The 24738-nt window shown below is 41.4% G+C and overlaps 1 protein-coding gene across 3 annotated transcripts in view; it reads right to left on the bottom strand.

Annotated features, from left to right (window-relative positions):
• Positions 1 to 23591, bottom strand: part of EPS8 (EGFR pathway substrate 8, signaling adaptor) — a 136836-nt gene extending 113245 nt beyond the window's left edge. Inside the window, exon 1 of one of the 3 annotated variants that reach the window (XM_061444657.1) lies at positions 22991 to 23591. The gene's annotated coding sequence lies outside the window, so the exon portion shown is untranslated. Of the gene's footprint in view, positions 1 to 22468; positions 22601 to 22990 lie in introns of those variants that run through there. The other 2 variants (XM_061444664.1, XM_061444658.1) reach the window with 2 other exon arrangements.
• Positions 23592 to 24738: the final 1147 nt, after the last annotated feature.

The raw sequence follows: 24738 nt of genomic DNA, 5'->3' as shown, positions 1-24738 counted from the left end.
TGGAGAGATGCCTTCTTGTTTTGAAAGAGGGCAATACTGGCCTGATGATAAGTATTTTAAAAAAGTTTCTACTGGATCTAAATAGAGACATTTTTCTCAAAAACAATCAATAGACCTCATGATGCAAAACTGACATCTGCTTTATTAAAATGCACACATCCTCAGGAGATTAAGTAATTCTGCATGGTCTTACAGATCTAAGGATTCCTAGTACAGGATTTACATGGAAGATTTAAGTCAACTTAAAAATACATGCAAACCCCACACAAATAAGTGGCTACCATCTTTATCACTTTTAGCTTTGTCCCTTTCTAGCATATGGAAATGTACACTATAAGAATTACGTTTCTAATATTAATATTAATTAATATTACCATGAAAGTTGCAAATTTAATCAAAATTATTTACAGGCTTAGCATGAACACAATGGACTTATCAAATGAGCTTTCCACCTACTGCTCTGCAAAATAATCCTCCCATGAAGACAAAAGCACAGTGTTTTACTGAAAGTCTAACTCCAGTCTGAAAATGATTAAGTTAAAATGTATTTGCATGAATGTGTATTTAAAATGTATTTGTATTTTAAATATAAAGAGTAACAGTCTGCTTGTCTAATAGTACTTTCAAGCTTTAAACTCTATGGTATTATGACTTTCTCTTCTTTTTTGTCTCGCATATCACAAGCTTAAATTTAATTGAGATTAATTTGATTTACTGGCCCTCTAGGAATTGGACAAACATAACTAATATATTAGGCCGAAAATTCAATCTTTGATTAATGGGCTCAGGCAGCTCCACAGGGACTCTCAAGTCCTTAAAATAGTTAATGCTCATGTAAGTGTTGCAGCTTCAGACTCTGGGCTCTTCAGTGAGAACATGCTAAACACTTTCCCCACCCAAACGAAAACAAAGACCTGGCAATTCTCTGTAAAGAATTAACAGAATAATAGCTGGACTTATAGTGAAAAGCTTCTTTGTCTTGACAGGCATAAATGCATCTCCCTGCATAAGAGATGATTGTGTTAACTGGAGCACTGCTTATTCTGTTACTCTAAATATTGCCTGAGGACCCCAACGAATCATGAGATGGCAAGGCTACATGCCAATTTATTAAGTTACTTCAGAAGAATGATGCTCAGGCCAGGACTTCGAAGTTCTAAATCTTTCTTATAGGAAATTAATGTAGATGCAGGATGATTTAGAGTACACCAGCAGAATGAATATAAAGCATTCAGCCTGTGCACATCATCTCCTACTCGAGGCTAAGGTAGCTGTCCCACTGAGAGATGACACATTCCACCTACAATGTTAAAAATACCTAAGTCCTTGTCAGTAATAGCTTTAAGTTTTATCATAAATTAACCTGGCAAAAGTTGCTCAGTAATGATGCTGGGCCAGTGACTTCACAAGATACCACAATCTACCCTTGTGAAAGTAGTGAGATTAACATAGTCCACAGTCTGCAGAGCAAACAGCCTTGGAACAAATTCTTTCAGGAAAATTAGGCAGGAAGACGCTATATTTGTAGAAATGGGAGTATAACTCACTTTGTTCATTTTTTTAACCTCTCATTATTTATACTGATACCAGCAATGGTGGGATGGATACTGGAAAGACCAAGAAAAAAAAAGTTTTGACCACAGCGTTGTCAACTCACAGCTGGGAATCTAAATACCTCTTCTCTGTTTCTGCAGTCAGTAGCAACAACATGGCAAAGGCCTGTCCCCAAAATGCTACCGATTTACATGAAACTGCCAAAAATGAAGACTGTTTTCAGTGGGTAAAACCAAACACAGTGGGCAGAGACAGATTTAAAAAAGAAACGCTTACTGCTAAGCCACAAAAATACTGCAGCAACAGGAAAATAAGAATATTATATTTAATCACCTGTCTTCCTGAGGGAAGTAAAAACACTTTGCATACAGGACTTACTCAGAGACATAACAATTCACAGAATGAAAAACATGACATATTTTTCATTCTGATTCTTTTCTAGGTACTTGAAGAGCATTTTTGTTTGCACTATAACCACACAATGCTGATACAACAAAGAGCCCATCAGCCCTGTAAATCCTATTTTTAAGTTCCAAGGAGACATGATTATGCATTATTCACGTTACATGTGGATTCTTTTTGACAGTGTGCAAGCTGGCAATATTCTAGCCAGGCAAGAAAATAATAATTTCCCCATGTATCAATGCTTAGACAGTTCAAAACAAACTAACTTTAGCTTGGCATATTGTTTTTTAGAAATCTGCAATTCCTTTATGATATGACAGTTTCCAGCATCACTTTCACTGTGAATCTCCTTGCAAAACCAGGGATGCAAATCACATTTCTCTGTCACAACCCAATGGAGAACTTCTCATCCAAGCCATGAAGTCCAGCTGAGCACTTCCCAGAGCAAGCACTGGGACACAGCAGCAGATGCAGGAGCTCTCTGTTTAGCTTGTACACAACAAGGAAAAAAGTAGTCTGTCCTTCTTATTTTTCCCCTTTGTAAGGTGTTATAACCCCCCTATTTCACTCTATTCTGTTCCCGGTTAAGCCTGACTGCAGAACATGGAGGGGGCTAGGCAAATGTTTCCCTTAATTTGCATGAGGGAAGGGAAATATCTATGGCCTTACGCAGCCATTCTCAACCAGTGTCCCGGGGGTATGAATTATACCTGTTCTACCTAACTGAATGTTTATTTGCATTCAAGTCAGGACTGGGATACAAAACATCAACAGATTTCTAGTTAGAACTATGTAAAACACTACTCCAGTCCCAACTATCAAAGATCATAAAAGAGGTAAAAAAAAAACAAAACCAAACTGTGGACATGCACAATAACTCCCTCTTCTCTACCTCCAGCAAAGGCAGAAGGACAATTATGAGCTTTGGTTTTTGAAATACTTTCCGTTTGCCTCCTCTTCAAGGCCACTTACACAGAAAACAAATTACCTATGGTTTCCAGGTTGGTAACAGAGCTGGTGTGCAAACATGTCTCAGCATAAGGCTTGAGATCACTATCCTAAATGCCTTTGTATCTCTAGCCTTGAGCAAGTTCAACTTGTTTACTAAAACTGGCTTTAAAAAGCCCACCAAAAACCCACAACAAACAAACCAAACATAATCCCTAAAATCTGCAGAATAATATTCTCCAAGGGCAAAGGAACTGGCAGTATTAGCTGAGAACTAGATTCCCCCCATGCTTCTGGGAAAGAATGACATTGCGATGATATCCTGGCAAATGGAAGCTACAGAGTTCCCGAATTACCAAAATGGCCTCTTGCTTACCACAAAGTCATGGAATCCCCACCACAAGCACGGCTCAAAGACAGTTCAAGCTCAATAAATATCCATCTGTTCTTTATTTTTTACCCCACAGGCGCCACAGCCACCACTGAATGCTGCAAATAAATTGATGATGAGAAGTAGGCAATAGGAAGCTACCATCTGGAACTGAATAAATATTTACAATGTCCCAACACACCTAGCACAAAGCCTACAGAAGTTAAATGCAACAAACTAGCAGGATCAGACGATGGCAAGAAAGACTCTTACAAAGATTTTGTGGGATTATCAATTACTCCAGGCACATCATGAAACACATGTGAAATACACCTACAACCAGCAATGCAGGTTGCTATCCCTCCCAGCCTCTCTTCTCTCACCTAGATGTGCTCCAGAACGTGCGAACCAGCACCCACTACAAACAGCTCACAAACGGTGCTAAACTCCTCAGCTAGATTATAAAAAAATTCAAACTCAACATCATAATTCAATCCAGCTGCAAGCTCAGAGAAGCACCCAGCCCATCATCTGTGACCCAGCCTGTGCTCTGCTCCATTGAGTGCCTAGGGGCACCAAAGGGTTGGCCCACAGCCCTACCACAGAATGAGTGGTAAAACCTCACCCAAAATAAGAGAGAACATCTTACACAGAAGGAGAGCAGATGTCACATTCTTGCATGTGAGAGATGCCAGAATCTTAAAAAACCAACTCTTTTGATTAGAGCTTGGCAAAAAAAGGCATAAAAATGAAAGAGGAGAGAATTATTCTTACTAGATAATGTAAAAATATTTACACAACGTTTTCTAAGAGTTCATCGCAATCAAGATTTCCTCCTTTCCTTTAAGTGCATATGCAGCCCCTTTTACTTTCGTTATCTTCTTAGAAGAGGGGTGATGAAAAGGAAGTGCTTGACCTACCCTGGACAAGGTCCAACCTCTAGGACATTAACTTATCTGTGCAATGCTTCAGAAGGAAGCAATGCCTTGGCAGGGTACAGGATGCCAACTATCAGAGCTTACATCTGCCTGTTTTTAAAGCATGAGGAACAGAAAGCAATTTTAAAGAGCAGAAACCCAGTGGTGCAGATAGTACCCACCCAGACCTTGCACCCAATCAATTTGGTGTTCCCACATCGTGATCAGCTCCTCAAGTGTCCCCTTCCCCCAGGCACTGTGCTGATGGAGGGAGAGCCATGCTACTGGAGACCAACACCTTTGGCCAGCCCCCTCATCGCGGCCCATCAGCACCTGGGAAGCTCCAGAGCAGCATCTCCAGTTGCTCACTCAACACAGAGCGGGAAGGAAGGCACAGAGAAATGGGATGCAGCAAAGTGAGGGAGACACAGAGTGAGGGATTACTTTTTCTTAGTACACCAGAGATGATTCTTTATGAGTCCACAGACTTAACACATTTCAAGCGGACTACTAGAAATTTAAATGAAGTGTGCACACCTAACTCAAGTCCCAAATGGGATATACAGTGCCCAGTTACCATAGCAACTTTCCTTTCAAGGTGCAGGACAAACCAGATTTCTGATAATCCACACTACTGCAATTGTGAGAACAAAATGGACAAGATAACTATTGATACACTTTTTTATTAAGTGCCTAAAAAACAAAGCAAAATGAATAAAAATATTTCACTTCAGATCATAAAACCAGGGTTTCTTTCAAGGTGATCAAGAGAAAACCCTATGCACAACAGAGAGATTCAAAAGAAAGAACACAATGAGTTGTGAAAAAAATCATGAGGGAGAACAGGATGGTCCCCATGAGCTGAAAATTTGACATACAATACATCTCCGTTAGATGAAAGCACATCCTTTTAAAATGTTATTTAGTGTAAAGTTGTAAATATATGTAATCCCTAGTGCAATACCTCAAAGGCTGATCAGGTAAGAGCTTTCTTTAAGCTCAGGTCACTACTTCATACAGGAAACATGACCTTATGTGGAAGAAATCTTTCATTCACTAATTAGCATTAGTGCTTTTATAAGAGAATATTCCAGGTTTAACCTGAGCCAAAGTCTCACCACTGTGTTATGGGAATTAATTATCTTGTTAGTGAAACATCATACTCTTCCAAATCAGTGAGCTGCCGACTACTTGCTACAATGAAAATGGCTTGCCTTTGTGAACATTTCTGCAAATGTCCAGCTTGGTTATTTATACTGCGCCTTTTAGAAATTCCTCATACATTTTTTCAACTGATTCATCATTTCCTTTCATTCAATGTTTAAACCGGATATGAAGGGACTCTTATCAATTGTTCAGAAGCATCCTCATTTTAGCAATGGATGAAATTTCATACTATTCCCTTAAATATGATTGCAATACTGAAGTGCAGCACCAGTACAAAAGTTGGGAGTTTGCCTTCCTTTGGGATAAATGGGAAAAAAATATATCTTGTTATCATCACAAAGAAAAAAAATCCGATGTTCCTGTAAACTATGACTCATTGAATTTCTTGGGCTTGTTTTTAATTTATTTTTAAAGGAATCTTGACAACCTTTTTTTTCAGGAAGTTTAACCATTGCAAAACTTCCTTTTCCTCCAATATTATCTGTTAAGAGCCTCCAAGACATCTGAGATTAGCAAAACTGTAAACTTACCTCAAAAATGCTGGCAGTTAAGCAGAGGGTCACAACTCTTAGGTTGTTACAGAGAAATAAATGGGTTATTGAGAGGTAGTATGGAAATCACAAATCCATTAGTAACATGTAGTCTGTCCTAACCATTCCCATGGCAGAAGAGTTGGAACTAAATGGTCCTTAAGGTCCCTTCCAACCCAAACCAGTCTAGAATTTTTGGATCACCTTTGGAACACTATCAGCCATCAGCTTCAGACAAGATCATTGTATTACTGCTATAGTCTGAACTCTATTTAGGGAAAAAGAAAAAAGTTAAAACAAGATTCATTTATGACTTTAAGTTCTGTTTACCAACTGAGTAGGTAAGCATTTCAGAGTGTATGTTCTCCATAGGTTGCAGAAATGTTAACCAGTGACAGCATCAGAATTAAGACACATCTACAACTTGCTGAGAGAAGGAAAGAAAAATATTAAAAAGAAAAGGGAAATAAAAAGTTGAAAATCACACTTTGTCGGGTCAGTTTTACAGTTTCTGAAACGCCAGTTGTTCATCTTAGCACACCACTAGTCTCAAATGGTGAAAGTACTGCTAATCAAAAGACTCCTATTACAAGAAAGGTTTGGGCTTGTATTTAGGCACAGGAGTGAGAGAAGAGGTAGGGGAAAATAATCTCTCTTCTGGGTAAATACTTATGTACAACAAAGTGGAAGAATAAAGAAATTAAAATATATGGGTTCACATACTACAGCCTTGCAAGAAGAGCAGCGGCAGAGTTAAGGGCCAGTTGCTGAAGTCACCCACGAACTCCTTTTGTCTCTTTCTGCTCTTTTGGCTCACAGCCCTTTTAGATGAGAAAAGTGACTGTGTGCCAGTGGTGCTCGTGTGTCCTGAGTGCTTCAGGCATTTTAAAGACAGATGGAATGCTGTGGCCTTCATTCTCCAGGTCTACATTTTTAGGCATCATTTTGCACACCTTCAGTGTTATGGGTGGACTCTCAAGAGCCATTACAGAGATCTAGCTTTCCGTCACAGCTCTGCATCTGCCCTCTTGAAGGTCTCATTTCTCAAATGCTCATTCCCACTCCCCACAGTAAGTATTCCCAACTTAGGTTCCTCTTGAGAGCAAAATTTAGCATCTTCCATGGTATAATCATCAGCTAAAGCACTGTACCCTTCTATTAAACTTGCATTTTAAAACACAGTATTTTCTTCAATTGCCCAAAAATTACATAACCTGCTTTTAGCAACCTGTAGGCAGTGTCCAAAACCCCTTTGAGCTGCCACTTTCCACCTAATTGTCCAAGCTCTCATGACTACAGTCTCCTCTTCCTTTACTATAGGGAACTCATTTGAATTTGAATGCTGGTGCCTCATGTTTCGTCCCTGTTAGATGAACCAGCATATCCATTTCCTGCACTAATAAGTTTAAATGAGTAGTGACAGTTTCCAGTCATGCAGAAACATAGGCAGACTCAGATGTCATTCTCAAAATGGTAAGTGATTTGAGAGAGAGAGCATCACAGTCAAATTGCCAAAATAGATACCTGTTTTTAAACGACTCATTAAAATACAGGGCAGATCAAAAGGCCTGAAAGCAAAAGGATTATTAGGAGAAGAAAAAAAAAAACCACCGTATTTAATCTGTTAGCTAACGTGTTAGAATCCCCAAGAAGATAAAGCAATTTTAGTTTCAAACAAAAGTACTTGTCTGTGTGAGAAAAGACAACTTATTATTAATTCAAGATAAAATCATGGTACTGGAGGTGAGCCGTTTTATTGTTTTCACAAGACTTACCAGGCTGAACTCAAGATAACAGAAGAATCCCACGGCTTTGCAGAAAAGAGATAAAAGCTACAAGCTCTGGTTTCCCAAGTGGCAGCACTGACATTCCCCACTCCAGACCTGTTCACAATCGCTGTCATAGCCCTACCTGATATCATGGCTAGGGATTTAATTTTTTAGCATCACTGGGGCAGTCAGTAGCTAGCAACAGAGGTCTATAGCCAGTGCAAAAAGACCTGGACACTGTAGAAATACATGGAAACAAAACCAGTTTCTTTTGCTCCATCTATACAATGGGCACTTTGAAGAGCACAGGGTTCATAAGAAAGAAAATTAGTGATACACTTCCCATTTAACTGTTAGCCTTTAAAGGGGTAAGTCTAGATAAAGAGCTGAGTGAAAACACAATGAAGTGCCTCATAGCAGGGGATCCTGGAGGCTCTCCTGACTCTCAAGGGTCACACACTGAAGTTTTAATGGAGGTGAAATGAGCCCCCATTCATTACCATTCTGCTCAGTCAACAGCACCCACCTCTTCATCATCACATCACTTACTACTGCTAGTAAACCCTACCTAACCCTACCATGCCAATACTGCACGAAAGCTAATTCTTCAGCCTGGCCAGCAACTGAAAATTGTGATGGATTTCAATACAGAAGAGCTTAGACAAGTTTACAGTAAAAGTTGTTTAGCTTAGTTTGAGACAATACTGAGTAGTAAGATTGAGGATGAGCAGTCTTATTTCACTCATTAGCCAATGAGTGAAAGAGATCTCAGCTATTATGAAATGAACAGCCGCAAACCAAAGACATTAACCCTCACATTTACTTCACTAGGGTGCAGGTAGCACCCAAAAGATGCTATCGTTCATTAAACACATCCATCTCTGACTTTTCACCTCTCATTTGAAACCTACAGCTAAACAAAGTACGCTCAGAATCAACCTATATGTAATGCAGCATTTTCAGCCTCTCTTCACTACACAGTCTAAGGACAGTAGCATTTTAAGATTTCTTTGTAGTTCATATCCCAGTGACATACCAGTGAGAGAGAGCAATCCCAGAGCGATGCAGAGGAACATCAAGGAACATTAAGTGGAGACAAGGGAGACCATTAGGTAGTTTTATATCCTTTCTTTTTCTCAGGAAAAAACCCTCTCATCTCAAATAAACAGACGGGGTTTCTTGGTTTGTTTGCTTTTATGTCTGGAGCTTGACATTGCCCAGCAGAATTGCATGAAAACAGAACGCTCGTTTAAAATAGTACAGACTTCAAACAAAAGATGTGTCTCACAGTAAGATGAAGACAGAAAAAAAAACTTAACAAGAATGTTGACAAACTCTTTTAAATTATTTCCAAATGATTTAAGCTCCTATTAGTAAAAAAAGCACACAATTTTTTGAGGGGGTTGTTTTGGTATTTTGTTGTGGGTTGCTGTTTTTATTTGAGATTTTGGGCCTCAATCTCTTAAGCATTTAAGTTTGACAACAGGCAGACAAGTTGTGCTATTAATATCAGCGAAACAAGTAAGTATTTATAGATCAAGATTTTGATCCTGATCAACCCTCTCCCCCGTAGTTGAGGGCAACTTCTCATGGACACCGCTACCAAGCTTTATCAGTGAACATTTCCAACAGGAATGAAGAACACCTTCAGACTGCTCAGAGTAGGTCTCAGGCAATTCTCAGTAAGTTCTGAAACAAAAGATTTCTGCTTACTACAGCCAGTGAAAGGGGAGAAGACTTCTTCCTCAGCCACAAACATTTGAGTACCACTATACACCAGAGCCTATGCTCCATTAGATTTTAAAGTGAACTCCATGAACTACATCATTGTCTGGAACATATCAACTGCTGAAGACAGCAGTATGTACGTTGTGTACAATATGTACATTACCAGATGTGGTTTTCCTAGGAAAGACACTAGATCTAGATGAACACAAAATACACAGCTCTTGCAAAACTGGAAAGAACTGAAAAACTATCTGCACAGAATACATACACATATTGTCTCACAGGCATAAATGAGGAAAGAGCAAGAGAGGGCAAAAGCCCTGCATTTTTTCTGCCAGAGCAATGACTCAGTGAATTTCAAAAAGCACTAGGGGGAATCTGTGTCCAGAGTGGAGAGTGCACATTTGGACCATAATCACATATGGTTTCTAGTCAGTGAGTACAGTATCAACACCCCAAAGGCTGTGAAAAAAACCCACTCCTGTACAACAAAAATGACCCTAAACTCTAGATATGCATCATTTTTAAGGTCAGTTGATCCCTGAAGGCACATGTCTACAACAGAGTAGAACAGAGGAATATCTGGAAGTCTCCATTATTTTATGTAATCATGGCAACAAAACTGCCTCAGAACATTTCCTTTTTACTGGAAGTAAGAGTTCCATTCAGGGGAGGCATGCAGGGAGCACATAAAGAGCAAGGTCATCTGTAAAATTACCATGCACTTTTCTTTACAACCTAAAGAAGTCACTGCACTAAAGCTCTCCAAAGGTGGGGGGGGGGTAAGCCCAAGGAGGACTTGCATTACTTGTGACACATTCCCACACAGTCTTTGTGGATTCAATTTCCTACATTGCCTGAAGTGACATCTGCAAATCTTGTTCACTAGCAGACATAAGGGAGACAACAACCACAGATAAAAGTGTTACTGCTGGCATTATCGGGAGTGCTAGCACAGCATGCATCTGGACATCCCAGTCACTGTACAGCACCATCTCCATGGTCTAGGAGGTAGGAAGGCCCCATATAGGTTCGCCTTTCAAATGTCAAGGTGAAACTATACCAGAACCTCTTCAACAGTTCTACGGATTTCTCCCACAGGACAATATAGCCTTTAACTCTTACAGACTGTTCTGCAACCAAGCATCTCAGTCTGCCGTTAGAGCAAAAAATGATCACGCAGAGAAGTATGTAGTGGTTTGGAAAGTGATCCGAGTTCATACAATTTATACAGTGAAACATTAAGAGAAAGAAGTACAGACTCCAGGATCATCTGCTTTTAGCCTGAGGTTTTGGGGGAAAAGGTCTGTATGCAGAGGAGGAAATCTCAGAGGAGGAAACATATAAATGCAAACAAGAGCATCTGAAGGATAGCACCACATACTGGCATTCACACAATTCAAACACAGAACCACTCAAAATTCACTGATGTACCAATGCTGCCAGAGGCAGGTAGTTTAAATTATTGTGTCTATCTTCCTTAGGCCAAAGAATCTTGTTTTGCGCTTTTCTACCAGAAACAGAAGAGCAGAAACTCTCCTCCTTCATACACTCTGGAGGTCAAACTAGATGATGTAATGATCCCTTGTGGCTTTAAACAGGTTTTATAGATTATCTGACTTAAAAATAGACCCAATGTTTAAATAATAAAAATCTCTTGAAAATGAGTGCCTCCTACAACAAGCCTCCTGCCACTAGCCAAGACCTGGAGAACCTATGACCATAGGAATTGTTGTAATAAACCAAAGGGAAAAATCTTAGGTAGATACCCTGAAATTCAAATTTCATCCCACTGATTTATCCACCTGAAAAGCAAACAATATGTATTATTTGCTATCTAGTCTGCTTTAGCTAGGTGCAGATCTCCAGAAAAGCATGCAGACAGAAGATGTGTCTATGGTGCAGACACCATACCCAAGTTTGGGTACTGGACCAATTTAACCATGACAGTAAGAACCTCAGTCCTCAGCCAGAAGGCATGAAGTGCACCACATCCCATGCAACTGTAGCCTGTTTCTGGTACTGGGAGAGTACAATTAAAGCCAGCTTGGACATGCCTGCACTGTCCTGACATCTCTGCTGTAGGCACTCCTCTGAATAACTGAATTCAAAGCCTGTCACCATACAATAACTGCCAGAGGTCATGCTGTCACAGGTCAGACGAGGACCGGAACTCATTAAGTGGACCAATATGTGTTGAAATTTTCCTCCCTTTTCAAGTAAAAGGGCAAAGGAGGAAGTACAGGAGAGATGTGCTGTCATCTTGTCAATGGAATTGCTCCGTGTCAGCTACACCATTGTTTTAACTTGTCACAAGCACAAGCAAAACAATACAACACAACAAACCTCACCAACTTGTATGAAGAGCCTGGAAGTCCACTGGAAATCACTAAATTTCGTAAGCCAGTGAGTACATGAATGATAGGAATGAGACTACTTTGCTCATGTGTTTTGACAACGGCAATTTAATTTAATTTATTGTATATTTATTATAAAGCACCACGAAATGCAGTGTGGAATTTCTTATAAAAGTAATTACAGTCTAGTAATGCAAGATCTCATTGAAGCATACCATTAATTCCTTGACAGTTAGGGAACAAGCCAAATACTCTGTGCAAATATAGGATTAGCAAGGTTTCAACACACATACTTCCTTGCACTTAAAATGTGCAAGGAGCAAAGCTTATTAAAACAGCATTTCATATTATGATTTAAAATGATGGCCCCTCAGGCAGATTCTCTGTACATCAAAAGATAGCTATTATACTACTATATGTTACAGTCTAGGATAACAGAAAAAGAAATTCCTATCAAGTTGCTGTACTGCTCTACATAGGGAGCATAAAAAAGTTGCTCTTTCCTACATCCCTGAAGAAAACCCAGACTTTTATACAAAATGAGGCATCACTAGCCTCACACAATACAGAAAGAACAGCTTTAATACAACACTAAGAATTGTCTTCCACTTTTAGCTGCTGAAAATATTTTCAGCAAAGCAACATTTTGTAATCCCACCATCCCACCACCCCACCACCATTTGGGACATCTCTATATGGGCCTCAGGGTTATATTCCCTCCCTCTGTGTGTTTAAACTGCTTCTATTTCTATGCAGAAGGACTTTGTGGTTGTACGCTTATAATTGTTTTTTAAATAGGATTTCCCTAAAATTAAATAAGTAAATAAAAGGCTAGTGCTTTTTTCTATGCTCAGTTGTCCGAAAATTTGCTTATACATAATCTTAAAGGACTGAATCCGTTTCCTTCTTTGCATTATTTCTGGTTTAGAAGTCCTTGCAGTGCAGCCACAAAGTCATGCTGCACATAGTCCAGAGTCATGGGACCTCTCTAACGTGTTAATTTATCATGTCTTCATAATTAGAACTGATCCAGAAGCTATTAGTAAGCATCTCTAGCAATTTAAATAAGCATTATCCTAGATATTAAGATATGATTAGAAACAGATAACTTGTTGTAGGCAGTTTGACAGCCTAACTTAGTAAACTAGAACCCCCTAAAAATCACCAGAAATGTCTAACAACAATATTCAAAGTAGGATCTCCTAACGAGCAATTGAGAACGCTGAAAGAACTCACAGAAGGTGTGGTGTTCCTCCTATCCTATTTCAAATGTTTACAGTAAGAAGAACAGAGAAGTTTTCTTCAAAGCAGTATTATTATCATCAATCCTCTCCAACATTCCAGCAGCACAATATTCTTCTTATAATGCAACTGAGTAACCCCCTCAGATCCTCAGGAGGTGTTAGGAAAGTAATTGTTCCCCCTCAGTATTCCTTTGTTATTACTTTCTCTTTTATTTTTCATACCCTTATTATTTTAGGCAGAAATTACTTGGAGATATTATCATCAATTTACCAAAATAGAATTCTCCTGCATTTATTTTCTTTTAGGTGAAAGCTCTACAATGAAATGGTACGTTAAAGCTAAATCCAATGATTTTCTACCTAGTTAAAACTGACTGGCCCACTGAGTCTTTAGTTTAATTTCCCCCTCTTTCATTTTGCTAAGTAGAAGAGAAATGAATCTACCTTCAAGCCTGCTGGAATCAATCTTCTTTTCCATTTCTCACAATTTGTAAGTCAGAGGCTTAAAAAGTGTTCATATCCTCTTTTAACAAGCTGGTTACGCGAGATAAGCGCAAGAACATTAATAAAAATAGCTCAGCATTAAGTCATGAATGTTTTACTAAAAAAAAAAAAAAAATCCTAAAAAAAAAAAAAATCCTAAAAGCTAATTGTGATTTATACCACGTCTCTTCTTCTATACTCCCAATTATCAATCATCTCCAGAAGATGCCTTGTTTTACATACAAATGTCATGAATGCAACTGCTGCCAGCTCACACCTAATCAGGTGAACCACCAAGCAGCAAAGACTACTCCCCTGTTAGCCCTGTGACTTGCAGAAGCTGACATACTGCAGAAGAGGTTTTGTTCTTTCACAGTTACGGGCTTCTTTCTGTTTGTTTTGTTTATCAAGTCCTTCACAAATATTTCGCAGCTGGAAGCACAGCCTCTCTCAGCTCAGCTCAGCTCTCCCGCACGCTGTACCTTGACTTTTACCACCACCCTCAGTGTCTCCGGTGCTCATGAAAACTGTATCTAGAATAACAACAATACAACCACCAGCACTGAAACTTTTTATTACTGCAATTACAACAGAGAAGCTAGAAGTAACAGTTACAGTACTTAGCATTTACACGGTGCTTTCTATCTTCAAAAGGCTGTATAAACATTTGTTAATTAAGACTCACAGAACTCCTGAGAGCCAGATATTTTTTGTTTATAAACAGGAAAACTAAGGCAAAGAGATAAAACAGCTGGCTCCAAAAACAAGATCTTGAGATGACTTTTTAAAAGGAAATGGAGATCTCTTTGGACAATAAGAACTTTCAGGGTTATAAAAGTACAGCTTAAAATACTCAAGGAATCCAATGGCATAGTCTCATGCTGTGAGCATCCACCCCCTCCAAAAAAGTCAGCACACTCCTTCCCCAGGAGGAAGTCATTCACTGCTGCTAACTGCTCTAAACTCATTGCTGCTGTGGAGCACGAAACACTGGGCTGCACATGCCAGTGGGACCACCTCATCTGCCAAAGCCCCAACCTGGAAGTCCAAGCCCCTCTGAAGAAGGTCAAACTGTTGATAAGCAGCACAGAACAGTGACTTCAGTCACCATCAAGACTGAGCCTCAAGAGCAATTTGCTTGTCCTCCAGGGCTGTATTCCGCTCTGTCACTATTTAAGAAACATATGAATGCTCACTTTTCTTGCATGTCAACATTCAGCTTGAATACAAAAGTGAGAAAACCTGTAAATTCTAAGTAGAAAAGAACAAATGCCACCATGTACTGGAGGCACTTTTGAGAGTATCTCGCATTCATATTCAGTAAGACATTGACTGAACAGACTTTTGTGTGTGTATCAGACACCTCAGTCACACAAAGAAAACAAATGCCTACACACACTCTTAACACCTCCTATTCAGGTCTTGAGCTCTAAAACTGCTTGAGGGAAGCTTAAAATTACTGCCAAGACAAAATACATGGTGTTAAACCTTTAGAGAATGCATTACTTTTAAAACCCTATCCCACAAAGACTTGACTACCCATGTAAATTCACATGTGATATTTCCCACTGAGATCAATGGGTCTGAAATGCATTTCAGAAGATGCTGGAATAAAGACTAACTACACAAAATGGGAAAAAGAGTTGGTTTGTGAGCAAGAAAGAGCTTTATTGCAAGAAGTGGCATGAAATGCATTCTGCGAACCTGGACATAGAGCACTATGTGCAACCAAAGAGTGAAGCAGAACAAAAAGGGTAGAAAAAACTTAGAGGATAAATAAACAAACAAAACCCCTTGAGACTAAAATTATACCAAGACTCAAGAATGGGATGGACTAGAATATGGAGGACTGTAGAGAAACATGGTTCAGGCAAGTGGAAAAGGAAGAAAAACACTGAGAACTCACCCAGGGGCCAGGCTGAGCAGGGAGAAGTACTGAGACCAAAGCTGAAGGTAAGGCTCAAAACACAGCAGCACTTTAGCACAGAAGCAGCCATGAGAAGGAAACCAGTGGCTACAAGGAAGAAGCTGCGTTTGTTTCTTGGCAATGGTAGGACATTCGTCACACAGGGGTGACTTACCCGATGGACACTAAGGTACAACGTCCAGATTCCTTACTCTGTCCTGCCCTCTGTACATGAGATAGCACTAAGAGGCTAATCACCGGATTTATTAGCCATAACAAAGTTTGCAGCTAAAATAGGAACAGACTCCACCCTCCACTGTCCCACCACCCAGCCCTCTGCCCTCACCCCTGGACAATTCTTTATCCTTAAATACAGGAAGAGAAGGAAACAGAAGAAAAGAAACATTACACTAAGGTTGCGAGAGCATGGGAAGAACTGCAAAGCAGTAAGTAATGCTATAATAGTGGAGTAGAGAGTAAGTAATTCCACTTCAGGAAATGAAAGCCTGAGATGACATTGAAGTAAAAAGAAGAAAAATGTGTATTTATATACATAGCCTACCATGCAATTCTGAAGATGAAATGTGTATCTGTATCTCCAACTGAAGGCAGTATAATACACTCACTGGCTTTTTAAGACATGTTGTGCAAAACTGAAAACTACTTTAAAGGCACGTCTATAAATGTCTGACACTTCCATGCCAATTTTAAAATTGCACAGAAGATCCTCAAGATGAATTTTATTACAACTTTATATCACAAGCTCCTCATGATGTAACTCAATTTCATTGCATAGTCTTTGCTGTATTATTGTCATACGCATTCAGTTACAGTGAAGAACTCGACACGCAAGATGAATGTCTCACTCTTTGTACAAAGGTCTCACATTCACATGCTCTGAGTAATAATGCTGAACATTGAAAATGTTTTTACGATACACTGGGATTCTCACAGGCACTGAACTCTTAATGAACCCCTGCACCAACCAGACACCTAACTTCCTGAAACACCGAGTGTTAAACCCCTTATGTATTAGAAAAAGAAAGCTTTCTCAAGGCTAATTACTCCAAATTATATTTTACACTGGAAACAAAGAGATCTTTGACGTGGGAAATAGAGAAGACAACCCCTCAGACACACTGTGGAAGCAAGCGAAAGAGTGGTGACATCGGAAGAAGAAAGAGTACATCAGAATGATGAGCAGAATCCTCAGTCTTCATGAAAGGAGTATTCAGAGGGCTGAATTAACATTAAGCCCTCCCAACCACCCCAGAATGAAAGGAAGTGCTCATTAACCAAAAGTTCATGTTCCAGGTGAAAGGCAAATCACTACGAGCATTAAGTGAACAAATCACAGCAATGTCAAATTCCACCTTAATTTAAAACATTGATAAAATTAGGATAATCTTGTGTCTTACCAGGCATCTGTAGGTACTGAAGAGCAAATGGACTTCTGTAATCCCATGTATTTCTCATGGGTTTTAGATCAAGTTTCATGCAGCTGATTTGAAGGGTATGTTCAGGTATCATTTCCCTTTCCTAGTGGGTTTGGACCTATACTAATGAACAGCAAAAAGGTACTGTTTATATCTTACTTTCAGCTTCTCCTTTCGTTTGAGCCAATTTCTAGAAGGCAAGGGGGAGGAGAATGAAGAATTCATGGGAGAAGCAGCAAGCCTTGTGCCTGCTTTTCTACTTGGTTGAATCTTTAAAAACGCTTTTGCATGCAGCAGCAGAAATCAAAGTAATACCTACAAATCCCATGAGTCTTCCATTTATTTTCCAGCTACAAACACTCCCAAGCTACATATGTTAATGCTCACAGTGATACTCTTACAGTAGACTAAGGCTGAAGCATCCAGCAGTTACAACAAATTCCAGCCTCCTGCCCCAGGAAGCAGTTATGGAAACTTCACAATTAAGTCAGCTGAATACAGCTCCTCTACACTCATGGAAGGTTTCAAAGAAGTCAGATGTTCCCTTACCTTCAGTGGTAATCTATACAATCCAGCAAATCCGTAAGTGGTAACATTTTGGATTATTAAAAGAGAATTCCTCCATCCCATGTAAAACCAATACATTTTTTTAAAATAAGTAAATAAATAAGAAGTTGTCTGCACAAAACATACTTCACATTACTGAACATCCATAGCATCTACTCTCATTCCACAGATACCATTCTTAAAATGGTGAGGTTTTACTAAACAGTCTGTTGAAATACTCAAAGGTTTCACAGCATCACAGGATAAGAGGTTCACCATTTCACAACCTAGAGTTTTAGACAGGTTTGTTCGGCGTATTTTCCTCTGTAGTTTTATGGAGGATATAGCAAATTCCATGGTCAAAATGCCAACCAGAGTGAAGCTTGAAGAACAAATGCAAGTAGAATCCCCAGTCTCACCATCAGGACTGAGGATGACATTATGCATGAGAAAACCACAGAAAACCCCAGGAAAATGGGTAACTTAAGCAGAGATTTAGGAATTCCATGGAAAACACTAACCCTGCACCTTTGAAGGTAGAGACATCTGCTCTGCCTATCCAGAATGCGTACGGTTGTGGAAATCTATTCAGGAAAAGACAAAGGTAATAAATAAAGTAACTTGTAATTTGCTATTTCCACTTTAGATCTTAATCCTTCACAGATTCACAGCATGAGTAACTTTTATTACAGAGACACTGGCATAGAAAGGGAAGGGAAGAAAGTACTGGAAGCATTCACCAGTAGAATTCAAGGCCCTATGTTGGCTAATATTTAAAAAAAATGACTGAATCTGGCATTACAGAATGAAATCAAAGGCATGTGTTAGTGGTTGTGGGCTACAGTCACTGCTTAAAATGAAACCACGTCCTCAAAATCTAATGCTAACCTTTCCATTCGTAACTGATTCATTTTTTATCCGCCCAGTGTCCATGACAAGCAATTAAAAACAAAACAAACAAAAAACAACCAAACAAAATCCCTCCCCACAAAACAGATCTGAAGGCTGTTTCTTCCCACATCATTGTGGCCTTTCCAAGGTGGCTGTGACTAACCTCATCAGGCAACAAAGCAGCATTACGTAGGATCTTTGCGTATCAAACATAAAAGACACCTTGTCTCACCTATTTCAGTATCAGAAGAGCTATGTTTTGTAAACAGTTCTGCAAACGCTTTCCAATACACACACACCAAACAGTCCCACTGATTTAGTTGAAACTTTAAATGACTTTATACCTAAGTTCATCTATGGGCACAAAGGGGGAGAACTCCAGCAGTCATTCAGGACTGCATTAACAGGCAAAGTTGCCAGCAAACTCTAAAATTCGAATGACAGCCATCATCTAACTTGAGATCTGGGGTGGGAAAAAGAAATTTCATGGTATCAGGGTTAAATCAAGATCTGCATGAAACCATGAGAAATTCAGCATGTTGGATGAATAAATTGGTGGATGAATCAGAGTCTAACTCTGGAGCTGAGATAAAATGGCAGTGGTTACAGCCCTCCCTGAAAGCAAGAATTCTAGTTTCTGGAAATGTAAAGTGTTTAACACGGGAAAAACTAGAGAACTACCACTGAAAACAAGAAATTAGCCTCTAATTCCTTTGTAAAAATTCAATATATAACTGTACTACTAATTTAGTTACAGATGGAATTTTTGTGACTTACAGTTTTAGCAGGTATTGTGCAAATACGGCCCTACTATGAGGAAAAAGGGCATTTCAGGCATCATGCTACTCTCTGTACCACAAAGCAAATACTAAGGGTTCAAGATCAGTTAAAACCCATCTAATCATGAGCTGTTGACTAACCTCCTTGGGAACCCAGCTCAGGACTAGAATGACGAAAACTTGTAAATCCTATGGACAAAGGGGTCACAACCAGATGCTGTTAAGTGAGAAAGCAAGAACAAATCCTCATTTCAAAGGAAATGTGAGAAACAGCCATATCCACATGCAGAAAATAAAATGCGTGGCAAATTCACCTTTCCAGTTCTCTTTGAATGGAGATGTGAGGATCAGGCCACACACACTGTACCACGAGCAACACAGCTCGAAGGTGTTAAATGCATTTTCCTTCTGCCACCAGCCCCACAGCAGAGAGAAAAGAGTCTGGAGGGGTCACAGACCCAAGGGCTTCATTTTTCTGTCTGGCAAAGCTGTATCTTCAAGAAAATTCCATACCTTTTACCACTCTTTCATCGTTCCAGAAGACAGAGCAATGCAGGAATTGTAATTAGGAATATAAGAGCAACAAGTGCTAGAAACTAAAATCAAAGTTAGCAAGCACTTTTATTAATGCAGTCTCCATTGTGTGGACTTGAAGTCTTCTGTTACCTCACTGCAGCAGCTGAAAATAAAAGTTCTTATATATTTGACACTAAGGGCACCAATTACTCAACTTCAGATGTTTAGATTTTAATAAGCTTTCACTCACAGGGAAAAAAAGTGCAGCAGTTACTGTGACTGATTTGCTATTTACAGCTAGACTGTGGACAGGAAGAAAATCCATCATATTTCACAAATTTAGCTGTCACCAAGTGCAAAACTTCTGCATTTTTTTTTTCCGTCTGTGAATTACACAGCAGAACTAAGTATCTTTAGATCAATCTTGCCCTCTCTATTATAGCTATATGTAACCCAGCACATAATCACTATTGGGTTTTGTTGCCTGTAGGGTGCTACCTCCTCCCAGTTAAATCTAATGGGATGCGTTGGCTATTTGCAGAATTACACGCAATCAGAAGCATGCATTCTGAGCTGCGAGAAGGCATAACTCAATACTGCTGCTATTATGAGTATGTGACAATAGAAGCCAGTTGGACAATTAAAGTCCAAAGCCACTTATATTTCCACAGCCTCCCCCAGTAAAAGCAAGCAGCAGCCCCAACCCGCTTCTGTGGAGCCTTGAGCACAGTATCTTGTTACCTGACGATACCCGTATGCTGATAATGCTACACTCCCTGTGAACTGTGAATCAAGATGAGATATGCTGTGTCTGCCTTACACCTTGGAAACCCTGTGACCTCTTTGCAGTCCCCACTGCTCACCAAGAGGAAACAACCAACATATTTCAAGCCTGGCCTTGAAGAGAACCACTTCTCAGAGGGCAAGCCCTGCAGCATTTCCATGGGCATTCCATGGAAAGGACACTGGTCACACAATGCTGATTCAGTAATTCCAGTTGCTAACAACAAAAATGGTCATTTTTATGTTCCCCCCTGTAAGCAACTTTTATAGCTGACATACAGACATTGCACAATCACAAACAAGAAGAAAGATGGTTAATAGGAAGGGAGGAGGACCACATTTTTGATGATGGAGAGAACAATTAAAATATGATCTACACTGCAGAGACACATAAAATTCACCCTTTAGTCAATATTTCAGCAGAAACACCACAGAGCAGTAGCACTTTTATCTTCAGTAATTCACTTTAAGTAAACAAAGCAGACTCCACCAAAGGTCCTACTGCTGCATGTCCACAATTCCGAGGGGTACAAGACCCATGAGCCAAAGCAAAGCACAGCTTTTGAGCGGGACGGTTGTTTCCCAAACAACATCATAGAATCACAGAATAGTTAGGGTTGGAAAGGACCTTAAGATCATCTAGCTCCAATCCCCCTGCAACAGGCAGGGACACCTCCCACTAGACCAGGTTGCCCAAGGCTCCGTGCAACCTGGCCTTGAACACTGCCAGGGATGAATGCCAGTTTTCGTTAAGAAACATTTGTTCCACCCTTCTTCAACTGCCTATTACTAGCTGGCTTTAAATTAGGCTTTAAAAGAAGGGTTTCATAGGTACAGCACAGACCTACTGAGGTTACGAGGGGGCAGGAGCACCTTAGCTCATACTGCAAAATGCCACAAATCTGTTTCCCACCGTGTGCCCAGGTCATCCATCATGCAGTGGCGGATGCATAAAGGCACGCATGTCATGGTAACGAGGGGAGCAGGAAGAGTAAGAAAGCCAGAGAAAGTTAGCAGATAGAGAAGATAAGGAGGAAGACGGGAGGGCACAGCACCAAAGAAACACGGGCAGGCAACAGGATAATCCCTCCTGAAAGCTGCCCTGCGCCAGCTACCAGCAATACATCCCGCCTTTGCAAAAGCGAGCTTAACCACCGGGGGAAAAACACCACAATAAAGACAGAAAGCCAAGTCACCTGGTAGAAGGTGAGGCAGGAGGGCACAGGTACGGACTCTGCCATTCCCGAGCACCGGCGGGATCCCGGCGGGCAAGGTGCGAGCAGGTGTGGCGGCGGCTCGCGTTACCGCGAGGGAGGAGGAAAGCACACGTACACCTATACATACACACCGAGAGCTACGTGTGCACCGAGCCACGGCGGCGGGGCAGGGCAGGGCAGGGCAGGGCAGCAGCGCTACACACCGTCCCCAGCCGCCGCGGCACAGCCCTGCTCAGCGCGGGGTGCCGGGAGGGAGTTTCCCAGCGGCCCCTGCCCGAGCGGAGAGCGGCGGCAGCGCCCGCCCCAGGGGGACCTGGGGTTAATGCCCCGCGATTCGCCATGTTACGAAGCCGGGCGGCTTTGGGGGTCGCGGAACAAAAAGGGGGTCTCGGCGATCAGGGGAAATCCCGCCCCGCCAGCCCCTTACCTTCCCTTCCGGGCGTCCTCCTCCCGCGCCGGGTGGGGGGGGGGGGGGGCGGCGGCGGCTGCCGCGGGGTCCGTTCGGTGCGGCCGGGGATCCCAGCTGCCGCCGGCCAACAAAGTGCCGGAGCGGCGCGGGCAGGGCGCCGGTCACCGGGAGCAGCGGCGGAGCGAAACGGAGCGGAGCCGAGCTCCCTCTGCCGGCCCTCCGCCCCGCCCCGGCCATGGCCACGGCCCCGCCGACACAGCCCCAGCCCCAGCCCGCGGCCGGGGCGGTCCCGCGGCGAGGCAGCGGGGAGTCCCGCGGAGCCGACCCATTCATGCGGGCTCTGAGCGCTGCCGGGGTGCGGAGCCGCCGGTCCGCTCCCTGCTGCGGTTACCCGGCGCTCACGGAGGTGCGGAGAGCAGCACCCCGGGGCCGGGCTGAAATACGGTGGATGTTTAAAGTGATCGCAAGCGTTCACCAAAAATAAGAATTAAAAAAGCCACACACAAAACCTACCAAGACTCCACAGCAAAATCCTTCCCCGAAGAAGTAGGTGTATCGAAGGCACCTTTGGAACAAGTGGGCTATCAGAACAAAAATCCCCCGTCCTTACTCTAAATCCCAGATGAAATCTCCCAGCTGTTTATGTTGTTTCCATCTGGCACCACATTCCTCCTGACCCTGACAATTTACACGTGGCTTTCACTTGGCAAGGGGGAATTGTCCCATGCACAGATTACAATTGGTATGCTTACAGGTAGCCAAAGTCTTCACGCTATGCTGTTGTCACAGTCGTGATTTCTATAATGAGCCACTTCCACTCCTAAAACCAGGCTGTTCTCCTAGAATCAGTTTTCACTGATTTCACTTTCCAGTAAGTTTCTGTCTTTCGTGACTTGAGAGAAAAACTAGAAAACATCAATCTTTCAACACCATCAGCAAGATGAAAAGAACCCCTTTCAGGTAATACATAGTAAAGTTAATCTGATTTTTGAGGTTCCGTTTATCGGATTGAATTGCCAATCCTGAAAGACCTACCTCTTAATTTTGTCCCGACTCTCCTTCCAGGTTTCACCAAAATTCCTCGTGAAGATCAAAATCAGATTTAGACCAAACACACAGAGACTTCCAGGACTGAGCCACAGTTATCCAAACATAGCAACAGGTCCTTTGTGCTTGAAAGTTTATGTGATTCCAGGCCTTCTTCAAGAAACCCGCAGAGGAAAAGCATAAACTAATGAAAGAGCAGCTGCTTGCTGAAATTTCCACTCAGTTCCAAGAAATGAGACTTGGCAGGTCCTTGCTTTTTATAACACTCCGTGACTCATTTACAGAGGCAGGTGAAGTCAGAGCCATCACTGCCAGAGTCGTGCCCCTGACGGCTTCTCCAGGAAGAACATGGATTTTCCTAAGCACTTTTTATGAAAGAAGGTACTGCTCAGCTGCTGTTTGCCGCGGTTCGGTTGCTGAATCCCTTCTCAAGTGGTGCTAGTCCATCCTTGACCTGGTGTTTCCCAGCAAATCTTCCCAATAATAAGGTCGGAGCTCTGCAAACTGTTCTTTGCCCGGCTGCCAGGAACGTTCAGAGCTGTAGTAGGCAGTGGGCAGCAAGCAGGCATAAGGCTCACTGCAGGCTTCCGTCAACCAAACAGGGGAGAGTAACCTGAGCTTGCAGATCAGGCTGGGAGAGGTGGGGCCTCTCTCCACAATTGTTTAGAAGTTCACCTTAACCTTGCCTCAAGAGAAAAAAAGCCACCCCTAGAGAAAAGAAAAAGCAGTTCAGCCAACTTGCCCTTCCTGGCTGTGAGCTGTGAATGCCCCTTGTCACACTGCATCCTCTAGTGGTTCTGTCCCTGCTACTTTTTCTGCACATAACAGGAAAGGACAAAAAAGTCTTGTGAAAGCGCGGTGGAAGGAGAGCATTGAGTCCACTTTTATGTACCTAAACAAGCAATGAAATGTGCAGATAACAATAATTTTTCTTGTAAACAGGAATTTTATTTCCAAGAAGCCTTCAAACCTTCAAGGATCAGATTATGGGGAGGTCTCCTAGGTCATTCGTGTGAATGAACCCTTTCAGGAACACTGACATTAAACTGACATTTCCAGACTACTCGTGCCAGTCACCATGTGCTGTGACACACTCCCTAGGTAATTAATAATAATAATAGTAATTTATACAAAAAAGCACTTACCCCATGAGAGGTGGAAGGGAATACGAGAGATGCTGTTAAAGAAAAGGTCAGTGACTGCTTCAGTCCTTGGCAGGGACAAACAGTGCCTTTCTTCCCCTTCTTTCCTGGAGAGAAGCCCAAGAGCAGCCCCTGTTCCAATTCCTTTTAACAAAGGACAAAAAACAAATGCAGAAGACCACTGTGGGCTAATATTTTTATTTGCTTTTACTTGGGAAGAAAATATTTTGAAGGGACAGAGAAAATCAAGAAGAACATGCAAAGAAAGTGGGACATAAGGATGAAAAAAGGGAAACCAGAAGAATAAATGGCATTAAGATTTGGGGAAGCATACATTCTATTTCTGTGCTTTAACTACTTTTCTTCAGGATGTGTACAGTAGGGATGGACATTTACAGAATTATATGATTATAAAACTAATGTTGCTGCAAATTGGAAAGCAGAACATCGTAATTGAGGGGATGAAGAAGACACGTTTGGGGGAAAAAACTAAATACACCGAAGAATTTGCTTCTGTCGTATAATAGCCTAAAGACCCTTTCCACCCTGGGAACCTGCAGAATGACTTACACACAATGAACAACTTACACAACT

The sequence above is a fragment of the Pezoporus flaviventris genome, unplaced genomic scaffold (genome assembly GCF_033815535.1).
Source record: "Pezoporus flaviventris isolate CSIRO_AGI_PZ_B2104156 unplaced genomic scaffold, CSIRO_AGI_Pfla_v1 ptg000002l, whole genome shotgun sequence".
In the NCBI taxonomy this organism is placed as follows: domain Eukaryota; kingdom Metazoa; phylum Chordata; class Aves; order Psittaciformes; family Psittacidae; genus Pezoporus; species Pezoporus flaviventris.
This window is presented reverse-complemented; position numbering and strand designations above follow the sequence as displayed.